This window comes from Ambystoma mexicanum, chromosome 2p, assembly GCF_040938575.1.
Source record: "Ambystoma mexicanum isolate Mex_15411 chromosome 2p, UKY_AmexF1_1, whole genome shotgun sequence".
NCBI classification, from domain to species: Eukaryota; Metazoa; Chordata; class Amphibia; order Caudata; family Ambystomatidae; genus Ambystoma; species Ambystoma mexicanum.
This window is the reverse complement of record NC_090923.1, coordinates 512336486-512350578: the sequence shown is the minus strand read 5'-3', so window position 1 is coordinate 512350578 and position 14093 is coordinate 512336486. Positions and strand designations below refer to the sequence as shown.

General features: G+C 44.3%; 1 protein-coding gene across 4 annotated transcripts in view; it reads left to right on the top strand.

Annotated features, from left to right (window-relative positions):
- The window catches only part of HRH1 (histamine receptor H1), a 1870597-nt gene that overhangs the window by 985921 nt on the left and 870583 nt on the right, over positions 1-14093 (top strand). For all 4 annotated transcript variants that reach the window (XM_069643929.1, XM_069643927.1, XM_069643928.1 and 1 more), the window contains one exon: positions 9875-9984. The gene's annotated coding sequence lies outside the window, so the exon portion shown is untranslated. The remainder of the gene's footprint in view (positions 1-9874; positions 9985-14093) is intronic.

Below are 14093 nucleotides of genomic sequence, written 5' to 3'. Positions count from 1 at the left end.
TCTAACACACGATCCACAATAGGAGATACCATGTGGCAGTAGATGCATTACGCGCCAGCATCTCCCAAATCTTCTAAGTACTGATTGAATTCTTTGTTTTCCCGGTGCACACGCACACATGTGGAAAGGCAAGTCCAGGCCATAACTGGAGCCTCCATCTTGGAGAGTGTACCTGGCTGAACAGAGCCATGTGGGAATGTTCTCGTTGCACGGGTGGTTGTAATCTCAATCCTGTGTGGTGTGGCTCTTCTTGTTTATATGTAGCTACATCGCAGCCGAGGAAGAGCCACAAGAAGAGCGAGATGGCAAGACCGTTGGCAAGACCAGTCGCCACGGATAACCCACAGCAGGGGACACCGTTGCAGCCAACAATACAATCAATTACCTTGAACAGATCTAATCCAGTTGTATCCAACAGAAATTTGAGTATGACAATCCACTCCTCCCACATTTTGAACTTGTCTGATGCTGTCCTGAACGAGGACCAGATGACCCTTTTAGAAAAGGGTTTATCTTTTGTACCCACAGCTACACACGATCCGTTCCAGACCAGGATAGAGATTGCACAACTGGTACAGAAGATACGTTTGAAACAATTCTTTGGAGACAAGGTTTTTGAAGCTGCACCAAGCGCCACAGATCTGAGAATTAAGTCTACATTTTATCCACCTCTGGGAGGAATTACCACTGAATGAATTACTTTTGAGAAAGCCCTCCTAAAGAAACTGGACGAATTGGAAAGTAATCAAGCACAGTGACTTAACAACTTCTATGGCAGAGACAAGGCAGCTCTCAAAAAAAGCTTGACCACAGATGAGAGCATTATCATTAAATCAACTGATAGAGGTGGGGCGACAGTGATCATGAACATAGCTGACTACCACAACATGGTGAGAACCCTACTGGATGACTGGAGTAACTACGGGAGATTAGGCAGTGACCCGACAGCACGTATCAAACTATTAATTAGAACCATTGTGGATGATGCATTGCTAGAGGGCTACATTAGCACAAAGTAACACACATTTTTGCTTCCTGACCATGCAAAGTGTCCAGCCTTCTATGCGCTACCGAAAGTCCACAAAGGACTGAATCCTCCACCTGGGAGACCCATTGTCTCAGGTATTGGATCCATTTTGTAACTGCTATCACAATTTGTGGACCTTTTTCTGAAACCAGATGTCATTGAAATGAAATCATTTTGTATTTATTTATTTGTTTATTTATTTATCTATTTATAGCATTTGTTACACACCCAAACCCGAGAGTATCAAGGACACTACAGTGGTCTTAGACTTGACTAAAGACCTAACTTTGCCCCCCCCCCCACTGGACAATTCGTAGTCGCGCTCGACATAGAGTCTCTGTACACCAGGATCCTACATGAAGCCACACTGACAGTGATAGACACAATTCTGAGAGAACGGCTACCAGCAATAGACATCCCAGTCACTTTAATCATGTAGCTCACACAAATTGCACAAACTAAAAGTTACTTTATGTACGAAACTGAATTTTATGAACAGATATCAGGTACCGACATGTGTGCAACTGTTGCACCCAGCCTTGCAAACCTCTTAGTGGTGACCTTGAAGTAACAACCATTGACAACATTAATAATCCATATTGAAACTAGCAGTGGATCAACTGTGAACTTCCTGGACCTGTTACTTAGGGTCGATGATAGAAGGATGAAAAGCACTGTCTATCATAAATCCAGAGATAAGAACTCATTGTTGCTCTTTCATAGTTACTACACCAAGAGCCTTCCCGAGAACTTTCCTTTTGGTCAGTTCCTCCAATATTGGAGGAACTGTTCTGCCTTGCAGCACTACGATCAACAGTCAACCAATCTGGCTCATAAACTGAGCATCAGGGGATATCCTAAATCAACAGTACGACGTGTGAGAAAGAGGGCATGGAACATCCCTAGAGATGTTACCCTGAAACAACACAGGAGCAGGAAATAAAACTCTGTCATCATGACTGCAGTATTTAACTACTCTCCTTTGATTAACCAACTGAAAAAGGAAGTGATTAAACTATGGCCGCTCTTGAATGTAGGTACAACCAACACAGGCTTACTGAGGTTTGCTATGAAACGAAGAAGGAACCTTTATGATACCTTGGTACGTACATACAAGGGTACACAGCATAGATCGGCCAACACCCTATGGAACCCATAAAGCCCACTGGGACATGTCCCATGTGGTCAATGCAGTGTGTGCCCACAGACTAAGAGAAGCATGACAATTGAAATAGGCTGGCATTATCCCTGGCACCAGAGGTTCTTCACTAATTGCAACAGCAGCAATGTGATATACATTATGACGTGCCCGTGTAATCTGAGATATGTAGGCATGACCACCAGACCCATCAGATTACGAATTGGGGAAGATAGATCATGTATAAGGACAACAAAAAAACACTGCCCCATTGGTGTAACACTTCAAACTCAAGGGGCGCACCCATACAGACTTCACCTGAACCGTCTCAGAAAAAATTGTGGTCCCAAGGAGAGGAGGAGATCTACATCCATTGCTATACAAAAGGGAGCAGCTCTGGATCTTTTTCCTATGAACAGACAGGTTGGGATTACATGAACCTACTAGTTGGCAAACATTGGTCACCATCTAGTAACTCCCACTTATGGTCAATTGTGCTAGGTGAGTGAATGACTGGATACATCATTTACTCCTCAGCAGATGGAACTACCATAGCACTGCATATATGTATGCCACCGCATCCCCACAGTTTGTGGGTACACCATGGAGGGAAATGGGTTTGGGTAGTAAATAATTGCATGCAACTGTACTTGAGCCCCCTACTGTTCGGCTCTGATAGCCAGTTACTCTGACACTATGGATCTAGGCATACATGTTAGTGCACACACTCATGGCACAGGCATCATACTGACAGTGGGTGCCGGTAGCATGAGCTCCCATGCAGTGCAGTCTGCATGCACCTAGCAGACTCTTTGGAAATACACAGGGGATAGATTTCCATGCCACCATAAAATTGAGTTGTGTCCCAGGGCGACAAATTCAGCAGAGGACCTGCATCGGGTCTGCATGTAATCCCACATGAGCCCCACTGAGCAGGGCTCTGACAGCCAGTAAACTAGATCCTATGGACTCAGGCACACATGCCAGACGTGACACTCTTGAGACATTGGTTGTCATGACAACGGATTCTGGTAGTTTACTAGCCTTACAGAGCGTAATCTGCCAGCATCCAGTAGGCAAGGAATTGTGAGATGCACTGTGAAATACACAATGTAGATAAACAGTCGCAGAGGCAATATCATCACTGTGCCACCCAAAATGTGTCAATTTGCCATAGTAGCTCCATATACACTAGAAGAGCCACACCACACGGGATTGAGATTACAATCGCCTGTGCAATGTTATTAGAGCAATTTAATTTAATTTGAGAGCATTCCCTGCTTGGCTTTGTTCAGTCAGGGACACCCTCCAAGATGGAGGCCTCAGTCATGGCCTGGACTTGCCTTCCCACATGCGCGCACATGCACTGGCAAAACAGACAATAGAATCAGTACTTAGGAGATCTGGGAGATGATGGCGCATAATGCGACTGCTGCCGTGCAGCGTCTCCTATCGTGGATCTCGTGCACCTGAAAAATAGATATTAAGGGTACATTTGAAGGGCTTAAAAAACAGAAGCAGATGATCATCTCACTCGCTAGTTTTAGCATTTTTATAGACCCTATCACATTTAACTGACATATAATGAAAAAAAGAAATGTAATTGAACCCTCAAGCTAGCCTAACATACTGAATGTGTGATCGTATGCAGTGGGTCTTGATACTAAGAGATGCAAGCCACACAGAGAGAAAGAGAGGCCGCCCTACTGATTGGGGGTGGCACCTTCACCTCGGGCTCCCCACTGGGGTAAGGATATTTACAAGAGTCGGGGCTACTTTGTGTCCAATCCTTTAAGAAGACTATGAGTAGACAACATTAACATATGGTCGCTGCACTGACAATTTGGGTTTCCCTTTGTACTCAACCCCTTTAGGTCCCCCTGCAGCTGCTGTGCCCACCAGATAGCAGTCTACTGGTGTATACTGCAACACAAGATGCCCTGGAGAAAATGGTTTCCACTACCCATACCACTGAAACCGGTTGCTCAAGTGAATTAGGGAATCTCTCGTCATTAAAGGGACACCTTATTTTTTAAGCAGTGAACGTTAGTAGTGCACACACACGTTTTTAATGATTTTATTAACTTCAATTTTTAGGAACAGGGTGGATAAAGAGATATGGGTCCCTCTTGGAACTTACCACTCTGGACATAGTGTGAATGTCCCAATGTGTATTTTTTTTATTTATTGAGAGCAATAGGGTCAGCCTCCTTCTGTCCCTTCACACGAGATAGGCAGCCCATCACCGTTGACTAGGGTAACTTTCCCCTGGAGGGCCCAGTTAGCATGATTGTAGGGTGAGCTACTTTGGATTTAATGTAATATGAAAATAAGAATGAGTTAAGTCTACCTGTACGATTGTGTGTGTGAAAAGTGTAGGGATTGTGTACAGGTTACACCCACCACTATTCCTGTGTGTGTTTACTGACTTCTATTTAATCCAGTTTGTGGAGGCTGTTCTTGCCTCATCGCCGGTGGTGTTGTCAGATTTCACAGGGATGCTCTTGAGCCGTTTGATTTCGGTTTCACCCCCATTTGAATATGTTTTGATTTCTTTGATAAGAAGGGTGGATTCACAGCCTTGGGCCAATTTTTCTCCTGGATCAAAACCTTCTGGTTCTCAAATATAGGAAAAGCGTTATGTTAGAAGGTTGCAATGCCATTTGACCATCCACGCTTTTGCTACGTGAGTCAAGTAGCACAAAGACATCATGTCCTGTTTTTTGGATCTCTTGTTGATTCTCCACAGGATTTTCCTCTCCTGACAAAGTCCCATATATCTCTACCAATTCAGGGCTAAGTTGCTGCATTTCTGCCATAACTTTGGGATTTCCTTGATTGGTGCCATAATCACCAACCGTTGGTCCTTTCTTAGGAGGTTTGGCCCGCTATTGCTTAGTCTGACCCCTGTCCTCCTGTTTCTATTCAGACCCTTCTCCACAACAAGTGTCTTTCTTAAGTTGAGTTCTCATCCACTTACAATCTGCCAATAAAGCTTCCATCATCATATTCTTATCTGCCGTTTCCCCTCGCACCATATCGCCCAATCTGCCCTGCCACTGAACTGACGTCTCAGCCTCCTTTCCACTCTTCATTGAGTTGCAGCTGTTAAGGTCTCCAAAAATATCATTTTGAAGCAGACCATGGCTAGCAAGGTAGATTGATCTCTTATTGTGTCATTTAGCGATTCATATAATTTAGAGAAGGTGGCAAATGAGATCGCTAATGCTGCCATTATGTTATTCTGTAGGGAGTTTGCCGCCTCTGTTGATAGGCAGGCTTTCATGTCTGGTCCTGGCGACGGTGGGGCCAAATCAATAGCCTCATCCTCCGAAGATTCTGAAGATGTCGAGACCATGAGTGCCCTTCTTCTTCATGTTTGATGTTCTTGGATCTCGGGAGTCTTCAGTAGTTTTCTTTTTTCATAACACAAGGACTACCAATTTGACCCTCCAGGGTGAAGATCCTCGGTCGCTCCCTCCATGTTACTCTCATCGTATTGCAGATTTTCTGGTAATTCCAATCTCCTCCTCTTCTTTGGTCTTCTTTGCTGAGACCTTGTAGTGGAACTATATTTGTTCCCATTTGTTTTCAAGGCAGCGTTAATTTTTAGCTCTGCGATGTCCAGATTTAACCTCCTAATCGAAGACGATTGTGGATTCACACAATGATCTGGTGATGCCTGCCGTTTAAGTGTCATTATGGCCTCATTAGAACCTAATACCTCTGAACAATCCACAAGATTCGGCATGCTGGATGTTGAGCGTCAACACTGCATAGTCAGTGAATCACCTTTCAACTCCTTAGCAATGCTCACTGCATAACTGCCAACCCTCAATCTTCAATCTAGAGTCTGTTGAGTCTATTAAGGGGGTACAGCATTGCTGCACACTCCACACTGGCCTTAGCTCTTTACTATGGTTAAGGCCTGTGGCAAAAATCGTACCCGGACCGTTGGCAGACCTTTGTGGGCCATGTTCACTGTCAGGGTATCACCTAAGATTGTGCTTCTCATTAGACTCCCCCCAAACCGATCTACAGCAAAGATAAGTACCAAATGTAAATCGGAGATTAACCACTGCCTCATGTCATTTTCTGTAAAAAGAACCGAAGGGGTGGGGGGATTTACCTGGCTGTTGTTTGCCGTCGACGTTAATGCAGCATACAGAATCTTGACTTGCTGATGGGTGCGAGATCCCGAATTTGCTGTTGCTCCAGAGTAATTTTAGACGGCTTAGATTTTTCATTTTATTTCTCCTCCTCGGTCCCACTCCTCACTCCACTGCAACACTGTAACACTCTGCCACACACGCCACCACGGCTCCACTCCAGGCAGGGTAGATGTTGCGAGGCTCCACCTTTAGCAACAGGTATGTAAAAGAGGCCAGCAGACTTGCAGTAGCAGTGTACACCATAACACTCTACCACACACTTTGCCTCCACTCTGCTCCAGGTAGGATAGATGAAACGAGGCTCCACCTTCAGCAACAGGTATGGAGAAAAGACTAGCAGACTTGCAGTGGCAGTGAACACTGTAACACTCTACCACACACTAACCTCAGAGACTAGCAGACTTGGAGTAACAGTGAACACTGTAACACTCTGCCACACACTAACCTCAATAACCTAATCAAGTTAACTGTAACCATTCAAAGAGAGAGCTCTATGAGATTACATTGAGTTTACACATGACACTCTGCTGAGACGGGACGTAAAAGATGATGGTGGTGGATTATAGTTAGCACTGCGAGATGGTGGGCTAAGCTTGCATTTTGTAGTATTTGCTTGATTTTCTGCAAAGTTGAAGTTTCATTGTGACAGCCGGCTTACTTGTTGAATACTTGAAGTTTTGTTTGCATGCAATGAGGAAAGAGACTTTCATCATTAGTGATGTAACCTCATTAGAAGATTGTGTGTTGTGTTCTGGATGAGATATGTAGCAACAGGGCTTTGAAACACTGTGTTTCACCTTCTGTTTTATTGAAAATCATAACAACACAGCACTATACTGCTATTTATGCAACACATTATGACTGAAATCATACACATCTGGGCGAATAGTGCTAACATTAAATATTTTATGGTATTCTATCTGGTAGGTTTATTTGGAAGATTGGTCATCTTCGGCACCAGTGATTAACTTGTTAATCCAGTTGATATGATAATGGTGTTTTACTTCTATTGTTTAATTTTATATATATTTGGATGTACAATGATTCATTTAAATTAATGTTTTCATTCTCTGAGATGGGTTTATCAATGTATATGAAGCTTCATAATTTCTACTCCAGATAAGCCTCAGACATCAACACAATATAGTGGTATTTTACATCTTTCAACATTAGAGTCACTTATCGGTTGTCTTAACTTGATGTTTCCCCTTCCTTGCATGCCTATTAGAGTGCTTCTCTCTTTTAGAAAACTCTTTCTCTTTCGAAATCATCTTATGGAAGGACGCCTCACTCTTGTGTATTTCTTTCCTCTACTTTGTGTGCTAAGATTAGTATCCTAGTGCAGTTAGCACTGTTCAAAGGTTGTTATTATGGTACTACTATTCATTATTGTTGTTGTTGAAATGTGTAGAACTCTTTTCTTTGTGCCTTTCCCATATTCACTGATTGAAAGGTGCAGATAAATTAAGAGATGCTTAAACATCAATATCATGTTTTATGCCAGACCACTTAATTTGTTCATGTATTTTGGGGATTCTGGTTCATTAATATGGAGTTATTTATTTCACTTAATTGTTTTAAACATGTTTTAGATTGTCTCAAGATTGTATTATGTTTTTCTTTGCCTTCTTATTTTCTTATTATGCATTTGAGATGATTTTGTGTAGTGTAAAGTGACACGTGATTTCACTGGACAGTCAGTTAGATGGAGAGAAGAGAGAGAAGAAAAATGAGGCTAAAATGAGGAGAACGTATAAATGGGGGGAGGAGTTGGGTACCCTCTGCTAGTGAAGTTATTGATGATTGATATGCGGGGAGATGAGTAAGACAGTTTACATTTCCTTTTAGTATTAATTTCAGTCCCTTTAGTTGTGTGGTGTCCAACCTGGATGAGTTTGTAAAAGACTCAGTGAGATGTGCTTTGGTTCCCATTATGTTCATATGGCCACTGTTTATTTTATTTTTTACCAACTTTATTTAAATTTTTAAGATTATAGATTACAAACATACAGACTGTCCATACTCTGTCAAAAAATATTATTTTATTCTATTTGTAATAGGGAATATGTGTGCACTTTAAAAAAAAAAAACTAAACCCCAGTGAAGGCATCACCCCCTAACATAACTATACATAATTATAAATATATATATATATATATATATATATATATATATATATATATATATATATATATATATTAGGTTCAGGCAAATTCGTATAAACCCCAATGCAGGCCCTCCTTAATCCCCCAAAATCTATACCATTTCCCAGTGACAGTATATACCCACCTAACTTCATTATCCTGCAGATAACAGAGGCAGGACACACAAGAAAAGGTCATCACACAGACAGTGGAGGAACCGCTTTTACCCTGAGGTCGGTGAAGTTGCAAATGGAGACTGGCAGTTCTAGAGGGCCTATAATAGGGGCTCGTGGTAGTGGAGACTGGGGGTGGGGGTAACCGTAGACCTATCCTAGGCAGTCTGTTGTTCATGAGAGAATTTCATCCAGTCCATGATGCCAGGGAGGTGAGTGAAACAATTGGGCATGACGACAGGCTCTGGAGATTAGTTATCACTACTGCTATTTCATTGCTGATGCTTTGCAGTTCCTCCATTGACTGTGTGATGATTTCATACTGTGTGTCCTGCCTCGGTTCCATTGTGGAGAGACCTAGTGTTTGTAATAGGGTGTTAGGTCCGCAGCAGCTCTTGCATCTTTGCGTTCTGCTCCTGTGGGTGGTAATGTTGAGCCATGAGTGGGTCTATCTGCACCAGCAATAACTTCAAGGACATTTTCATCCTCATCATCATCAGTGATTTGCTGATGTTCTTAGGATTCCTGCCCCCTACGTCACACTGGGCACATGTGCCAATTTTCTCATCTGCTTCCTTCCCAAACGAGTTAGCCTTTCTGCGCTGCAAGAGGCTCATCTCCTCGACTGATATGGCTAGTGGAGACGGCAATGGAGGGAGTGCAATCAAGGGGATGAAAGTGGGTAGGTGCACCCTGGCTGATTAATTCTTGTCAGGTATCCTGCTGTATTCCTGACTCCTGGACAAATACTGTAACGTGATGCTTGTGCAGGGGGTAGAGACACAGGTATAAGTGATAGTGGAAGCCATGCAAGATAGTGAACGTGATTGTGATGTTGTAGGTGGAGCAGATAGGGAAGGCAGTTGAGTTTGTGGCGATACAGGTGATGGCATTGGTTTATGTCATGTTGTTGATGTCCAAAACACTGCCCTTTGAGCTAAACCCTGCAAAATGAGAGAGTGTCAATTCTCAAGAATGTTGATGCTTACTCAATACTCAAATGGGCCATCACTGCAAGTGCAGCTCTCCTCAAACTCACGTTCATGAGGGACAGCCTCGTAGTCCCCCCACTACCCGAACATACAATTCCTGAGGCATCCTCCCCCTACACTCAGCAACCTCTTTCACAGGAGACCCCCTGTGACACCTGCTTGACTCTTAGTGTTCTTTCACGGGAACACCTGCTTGACCCCTGTTACTTTTTTCTCTGTATCCTACAGCCCTCTGTTGCGCATCATCAGCACACTTCAAATGCAGCCTGCTGCACAAACTCCAAACCAGAGCATGCAGCATCCCTGAGCAGCCAGAACAGCAAAGAATTACAATGTCGGTGAGTCATTTATACAACTGAACAACTGCATTATTTTCACCAGCTCCATTTTAAAGGGTGATATTTTATGCCGTAACTATGGCAATGTTGGGGACTGCAGTGGTGGGGTAGAAGAGGTACAGGGGAGGTCATGGTGGTCCTGGGTATACCACTGTGAAATGTTATGACAATGACCTGCCTCCTCAGCCTGGAGCTGGAGCCCACGCACTGCTGTCACTTTATCTGGCCGCACCTGTTGGGAATGCTGATGGTGAACAGTTAATAGCTGTCCATACTTAATAGCTGATCCTGGTGAGGAAGCGTTGCTTTTAAGTTCCCTCTTCTATTTTACATTCTCGATTGATTTATTTGAATGTTGTTACTTTCCTTTTACAGGCTGTGGTTGGGTACACAGCATGTTCGTGACTGAGCGTCTGGTTCTCATCTTTGGCAATCAGCGTAGGTTTGTTTTATTTTCTATTTTCAATCTTTTATTTTACTTGAGTTTGAATTTATTTTCCTTATATTCTGTGTTATTGTGGCTGAGGTTGCCTACCTCATTGGGCGTTCTCGTGTTTTGCACCTGACTCCGCCTGCCCTCATGGGTCTTTTATTACTCACTTGCATGCGCTGCAAGTCTTTTCTCGCTTGTATTTACGAGAACACAGCTGATTGGCTCCTGTTCATATCATTTATGCCTATTAGGAATGGCCTCTATAGGCAGCACAGCATATGGGTGCAGTGGAAGCATAATCCTCTGCGCCAAATTTCAGCTAACGTCTGGCCGAGGTACGTCCATCTCTGCTCCAGCCTGGATATGGACGGATAACTCTAGGACTAACCGTGTCGTTTTATCGTGCAATGTGCTTGCTTAACTAGCTCCTCCATCTACTTCGTGGCCTCCAGGTTGGTCTACCCTGTCCCTTCCTGCCTCAGGTGTCTCAGGCTCGCTCACCTACATTAAATGCTTCCTGCTCAATGCACGCTCGCTAACGGCCCATTTTATTAAATGCTCCAAGAACACACGCTGATCCACTGTTCGTCACAGAGACTTGGCTCAATAAGACCTCTAGCCCCGACTTGGTGCAGGCCCTGCCATCAGATTATCACATTCTGCGACTTGACCACCCCCCTCAAGTGAATGGGGGATGGCGCTTATCCATCACTCCCAGTTCACATGCTCCATTCTCCCTTTCAACAGGACATCAGAATGGAGACTCTCCTGCTGCATATCAGCGTATCTTCGACCAGCACAGTCCACGTCTGTGTTCTTTATCGCCCTGTGGCCGTGGGCCCCTGGTTTCCACTGGCTTTTGCTGAAGCTATGGTGCTGTTCTATCTGCATTTTAGAGATCGTATAATCCTGGGTGATTTTAATTTGCACCCGAATGACCCATTGGACTCCCATGCAGCTCATCTTGTTTCAGCTCTCTCCGAACTTGGATTGTCTCAGCTGGTTACTGGACCCACTCACGTTCTGGGTAATATGTTAGCTATGTTGTTCTCCACACTTGTGGCGGTGGCAGTTTTTCCAGCTACCCCTATGGCCTGGACTGTACACTTTTTGATCCATTTTACTCTGAATATAACCCATCGTGAGATGCAGCCTATCTGCAGTCACCCACCCCACCGTAGGTGACGGTCCATCTGTATTTCTGATATTGAGCACAATATTAGTGTGGTCTTCCCTTCTCCACAGTCTACTCAGCTTTCTCCTCTACGGCCGACTCACTGGCCCTTCTGATGCAAGCCAAACCACGCAGGCTCTCTTCAGAGCGTTGGTTCTCTCCGGTTCTGGCCCGTCTCCACCTCTTACTGTCCAGCTATCTGTCTGGAGCTGCGCATAGCTACTGCAGTATTTCAAATGGCAGTTTTTGAGGCCAAGCCTGTTTACTTTTCTTCACGTGTGGCGTCCACTGTTTAGGCTGGTTCAGTCTTAATCATCTTCACCTGTTGCCAGCACCTTTGAGTCTACTCAAGGATTGTGTGACACTCTGGCGCAGTATTTTGTTGATAAAATTGCTATGATACATCTGGAAATAGTGTACTCATGGTCTCAGTCACCTCTTGCTATAGGCCCCTGCAGTCCACGGTATGACGTCCTTTCATCATCTGCATGTTCATCCCCAGGCATTTGACCTTGAACATTCCATCGAATGTGCTCATCAAATTTTTTAGGGGGGGTGGGAAAGGGCAGATAAGGGTTTGGGCGGGTAGGCAATAGCAAAAATAAGTGTGGGAGGGGAGTATGGGGGGAGGAACCCCCGCCAAAAAATAACAATGAGCATTTTTGATGGAATGTGCATGTTAAAATGACAGGGGATGAAATTACAGGCAATGAAATGACATGGAACCCAGTCCACTGCTCTCTCTGCAAACCTACGCATGTTTTCCAATCTTTAGCGATGAGGACATCTTGAAGAATACTAATGCCCTCAAGTCGGCTTCTCCTGCCCACCCTTTGCCACTGGCTCTCCTAAAGAGGATCATCCCGATGATTAGTCCTTGGGTGTTCCTGCTTCTTTTAAGAATGCTATGGTGATCCCACTTCTAAAAAAACCTCCTCTGGACTCCTCTGTTCTCTCTAACTTCCATCCTATTTCTCTCCTTCCTTTCTTCATGAAACTCCTTGAATCTCTGGTGATGCCTTTACTTTGCTCTTTCTTGGAAGACTCTGGGTTTCTAGACCCTTTTCAATCTGGTTTCCAACACGGGCGTGGGACGTAATCTGTGTTGGTGTCCATCGTGGACGACCTATCCCACCTGGTGGATCAGGGTGGTGTTGGGGCCTTGGTTTTGTTAGATCTATCGGCAGCCTTCAACACCATTAATCATGCCATGTTGCTGGACGGGTTCACCCATGTGGGCATCTCAGCTTGGTGCTGGCCTTGTTTTGGTCTTTTCCCTTTGGGTGGTAACAATCTAATTTGCTTGCTCCTTTCTGCTCTGCTGCCTCGCCCATCTACTGTGGTCTTCCACAGGGGTCAGCTCTCTCCCCTCTTCTCTTTAATATCTATATCCAGCCTCTCGTCTTGCTGATTCACTCCTTTGAGGGTGTAGGTGTTACTCTTATGCGGAAGACATCCAAATACTCATTTGACTTTACCTACTAAAGCAACACACAGCGGCTCACAGTCAGGCCTGTCTGTTGGAGGTCAACACTTGGATGAGCAACAATTGGCTCCTTCTTAACGGTAATAAAACAGAAGTCTTGGTAGTGGGCCAGGCCTTTAGCTCAGTCTTATGGACTTCAGACATCTGCCCCCTTCCTTGGACCTTCTGCCTAAGCATGCCAAGGTTGTGAAAACCCTGGGCATAAAACTCTCATCCACATTGTCCTTTGAGCTGCAGGTCAATGCTGTATGGTAGTCTTGAAGTTGTGTTTGCATGCAATTAGGAAAGAGGCTTTCATCATTAGTGAACATCTTGTGTTGTGTTCTAGATGAGAAATCTAGCAACAGGGCTTTGAAACACTATATTTCACCTTCTGTTTTATTGAAAATCTATTTTAAATTCAAGGCTCTCCGCAAAGTCTTCCCCAATCTTCCCCCTTATCTTCACTCATTGGTGATATCATCTATGGTGGCAGGTTCTGTGGACCATTTTAATGCTCTGTACCTATCTCGGCCTCTTTATCTACTCCGCCGCCCTCAGGTTCTTCATAACACTGCTTCCAGAAAGGCGACCGGGGCTTCATTCCATGCGTCTGCCTCCCCTATTCTCACCTCTCTGCACTGACTGCCAGTGGCTAGAGGTGTGGGCTTCAAAGCACTTTGTTTGGTGCACCAGTACTTTTATGGTCAAGGCCCTGAGTTTCTTCAGGAAATAGTCTTTCATTGTGCTCCCTCTCGCTTTCTTCACTCAGCATCTTTGTTTCTGGCACAAGTCCCCCATGTGCACCACTCTAGATCTGGGGGGGCAGGTCTTTATTGTGATGGCCACAAGGCTATGGAATTCCCTCCTGCTGGCCTTGCATGCCACACAGGACAACTCCAGTTTCGCTATGCCTTAAAAACCTTTCTTTTTTAGTATCTTACCTTTTTTTTTAGGTGTCTTCTTTCTCATTTGTATGTTTGTTTTGTTTGCTCTTTTCCTGCCTTTTCTTCCAGTAGCACCATGATGACCTCGTT